Genomic DNA, 4319 nt, shown 5'->3' on the forward strand with positions numbered 1-4319 from the left:
GTCTTTTCAAGTCAATAACACAGAGAATTGAAGATTTAGAACATACTGCAGAGGAATCACACAGAAAAAGCTGGGCATTCAAAAATGCCCAGTGAAGAAGACAGACTGGCGTTTAAACGCCAGCCAGGGTACCTGGTTGGGCGTTTAACGCCCAAAAGGGTAGAGTTTTGGGCGTTAAACGCCAGAATGTGCACCATTCTGGGCGTTTAACGCCAGGATGGCAAAGGGGGAAGATTTTGTTTTCAAATCAATTTTTTTTCAAGTTTTCAAAGTTTTTCAAAATCAAATCATTTTCAAATCATATCTTTTCAATCAAATGTTTTCAAAATCAATTTCTTTCCTTTTTCAAAGATACTTACTAGCAATTAATGATTTGATTGAACATCTCAAATTTGTTGCCTTTTCTGTTGAGAAAGGTTTAATGTTTGAATCATATCTTTTCTTGTTAGGCAAGCCATTAATTTTTAAAATCAAATCTTTTTTTTATTTTCAAATCATATCTTCTCAATCACATGTTTTTAAAACCAATCATATCTTCTTAACCACATCTTTTTCAAAATAATTTTCAATCAAATCTTTTTGATTTCTAATTTCAAAATCTTTTTCAAAAATCACTTGACTTCTTTTCCACTTTCAATTTTCGAAAATTATCAATCAATTTTTAAAATGTTTTTAACATCTTTCTAATTAATTTTCGAAAATTCTCTTCCCTCCTTCTCACATCCTTCTATTTATGGAGTACTACTCCTTCTTAATGCACAATTCGAACTCTATCTAATCAAGTTCGAATTCTTCTACCTTCTTTTCTTCTATTTTTCTTTTCCTCTGACACCTCAAGGAATCTCTATACTGTGACATAGAGGATTCCACATTTTCTTTTTCTCTTCTCTTTCATATGAGCAGGAGCAGAGACAAAGGCATTCTTGTTGAAGCTGACCCTGAACCTGAAAGGACCTTGAAGAGAAAGCTAAGAGAAGCCAAAGCACAACTCTCTTTAGAGGACCTGACCGAATTCTTCAAAGAAGAAGAACACATGGCAGCCGAAAACAACAACAATGCCAACAATGCAAGGAAGGTGCTGGGTGACTTTACTGCACCTACTCCCAACTTCTATGGGAGAAGCATCTCTATCCCTGCCATTGGAGCAAACAACTTTGAGATTAAGCCTCAATTAGTTTCTCTAATGCAACAGAATTGCAAATTCCATGGACTTCCAATGGAAGATCCTCATCAGTTTTTAGCTGAGTTCTTGCAAATCTGTGACACAGTCAAGACTAATGGGGTTGACCCTGAGGTCTACAGACTGATGCTATTCCCTTTTGCTGTAAGAGACAGAGCTAGAATATGGTTGGACTCACAACCTAAGGATAGCCTGGACTCTTGGGAAAAGCTAGTCAATGCCTTCTTGGCAAAGTTCTTTCCACCTCAAAAATGGAGTAAGCTTAGAGTGGAAGTCCAAACCTTCAGACAGAAGGATGGAGAATCCCTCTATGAAGCTTGGGAAAGATACAAACAATTAATCAGAAAATGTCCCTCAGACATGCTTTCTGAATGGAGCATCATAGGTATTTTCTATGATGGTCTCTCTGAACTATCCAAGATGTCTTTGGATAGCTCTGCTGGAGGATCTCTTCATCTGAAGAAGACGCCTGCAGAGGCTCAAGAGCTAATTGAAATGGTTGCAAATAACCAATTCATGTACACTTCTGAAAGGAATCCTGTGAATAATGGGACTAATCAGAAGAAAGGAGTTCTTGAGATTGACACTCTGAATGCCATACTGGCTCAGAACAAGATATTGACTCAACAAGTCAATTTGATTTCTCAAAGTCTGTCTGGAATGCAAAATGCACCTGGCAGTACTAAGGAAGCTTCATCTGAGGAAGAAGCTTATGATCCTGAGAACCCTTCAATGGAAGAGGTGAATTACCTAGGAGAACCCTATGGAAACACCTATAATTCTTCATGGAGAAATCACCCAAATTTCTCATGGAAGAATCAAGAGAGACCTCAACAAGGTTTCAATAATAATAATGGTGGAAGAAACAGGTTTAGCAATAACAAGCCTTTTCCATCATCTTCTCAGCAACAGACAGAGAGTTCTAAGCAGAATACCTCTGACTTAGCAACAATGGTCTCTGATCTAATCAAAACCACTCAAAGTTTCATGAATGAAACAAGGTCCTCCATCAGAAATTTGGAAGGACAAGTGGGTCAACTGAGCAAGAAAGTCACTGAACTCCCTCCTAGTACTCTCCCAAGTAATACAGAAGAAAATCCAAAAGGAGAGTGCAAAGCCATAACCATGGCCGAATATGGAGAGGAAAGAGAGGAGGTGGACGCCACTGAGGAAGACCTCAATGGGCGTGCACCAATCTCCTCTGAGTTCCCCAATGAGGAACCATGGGAATCTGAGGCTCAAAATGAGACCATAGAGATTCCATTGGACTTACTTCTGCCTTTCATGAGCTCTGATGAGTATTCCTCCTCTGAAGAGGATGAGTATGTCACTGAAGAGCAAGTTGCTAAATACCTTGGAGCAATCATGAAGCTAAATGACAAGTTATTTGGAAATGAGACTTGGGAGGATGAACCCCCTTTGCTTACCAAAGAACTGGATGACTTGTCTAGGCAGAAATTACCTCAAAAGAGACAAGATCCTGGGAAGTTTTCCATACCTTGTACCATAGGCACCATGACCTTCAAGAAGGCCCTGTGTGACTTAGGGTCAAGTGTGAACCTCATGCCTCTCTCTGTAATGGAGAAGCTAGGGATCTTTGAGGTACAAGCTGCAAGAATCTCATTGGAGATGGCAGACAACTCAAGAAAACAAGCTCATGGACTTGTAGAGAATGTTTTGGTAAAAGTTGAAGACCATTACATCCCTACTGATTTCATAGTCCTAGAGACTGGGAAGTGCATGGATGAATCCATCATCCTTGGCAGACCCTTCCTAGCCACAGCAAAGGCTGTGATTGATGTTGATAGAGGTGAACTGATCATTCAAGTGAACGAAGAATCCTTTGTGTTTAAGGCTCAAGGATATCCCTCTGTCACCATGGAGAAGAAGCTTGAAGAGCTTCTCTCAAATCAGAGTCAAACAGAGCCCCCACAGTCAAACTCTAAGTTTGGTGTTGGGAGGCCACAACCAAACTCTAAGTTTGGTGTTGAACCCCCACATTCAAACTCTAAGTTTGGTGTTGGGAGGTTCCAACATGGCTCTGAGTATCTGTGAGGCTCCATGAGAGTCCTCTGTCAAGCTAATGACATTAAAGAAGCGCTTGTTGGGAGGCAACCCAATGTTTTATAATTAACTATTTCCTTTTGTTATTTTATCTTTTTTGTAGGTTGATGATCATAAGAAGTTACAAAATCAATGAAAAAAGCAAAAACATAATGAAAAACAGGAAGAAAAATAGCACACCCTGGAGGAAGAACTCACTGGCGTTTAAACGCCAGTGAGGCTAGCAGTTGGGCGTTTAACGCCCAGTCTGGCACCATTCTGGGCGTTTAACGCCAGAAAGGGGCACCAGACTGGCGTTAAACGCCAGGAAAGGGCAAGAACCTGGCGTTAAACGCCAGAAATGGGCACCAGCCCGGCGTTTAACGCCAGAAATGCCTCAAAACGTGATTTTGAATGCCATTTGGTGCAGGGATGACTTTTCCTTGACACCTAAGGATCTGTGGACCCCACAGGATCCCCACCAACCCCACCACCCTCTCTTCTTCTTCACCCATTCACCAATCACCTCAATACCTCTTCACCACTCACATCCACCCTTCATTTTCACACAACCTAAACACCACTTCTCCCCCTCTTTGGCCAAACACAAAAGCCATTCCCCTCTCCTCCATTTCTTCTTCTTCTACTCTCTTCTTTCTTCTTTTGCTCGAGGACGAGCAAACCTTTTAAGTTTGGTGTGGTAAAAGCATTGCTTTTTGTTTTTCCATAACAATTTATGGCATCCAAAGCCGGTTCAACTGAGAAGGCATGACCTCAAGCCCATCACTAAGAAAAGGATGGAGCAAACAAGAGACCCCTCTCATCAAGAAATCCCTGAGATGCCTCAAGGGATGCACTTTCCTCCATAAGACTATTGGGAGCAAATCAAACACCTCCCTAGGAGAATTGAGTTCCAACATGGGACAACTAAGGGTGGAGCACCAAGAACATTCCATCCTCCTCCATGAAATTAGAAAAGATCAAAGAATCATGAGAGAGGAGCAACAAAGACAAGGAAGAGACAGTGAGGAGCTCAAGCACTCCATAGGATCTTCAAGAGAAAGAAAGAGCCGCCATCACTAAGGTGGACCCGTTC

General features: G+C 41.2%; 1 non-coding gene across 1 annotated transcript; it reads right to left on the minus strand.

Moving 5' to 3' along the window:
* Positions 1 to 1438: 1438 nt before the first annotated feature.
* Positions 1439 to 1546, minus strand: LOC130983661 (small nucleolar RNA R71). Its single transcript, XR_009087642.1, has one exon. It is a non-coding gene; the product is annotated as a small nucleolar RNA R71 (small nucleolar RNA).
* Between the last annotated feature and the right edge of the window lie 2773 nt (positions 1547 to 4319).

Source organism: Arachis stenosperma, chromosome 5 (assembly GCF_014773155.1).
Source record: "Arachis stenosperma cultivar V10309 chromosome 5, arast.V10309.gnm1.PFL2, whole genome shotgun sequence".
Classification (NCBI taxonomy): domain Eukaryota; kingdom Viridiplantae; phylum Streptophyta; class Magnoliopsida; order Fabales; family Fabaceae; genus Arachis; species Arachis stenosperma.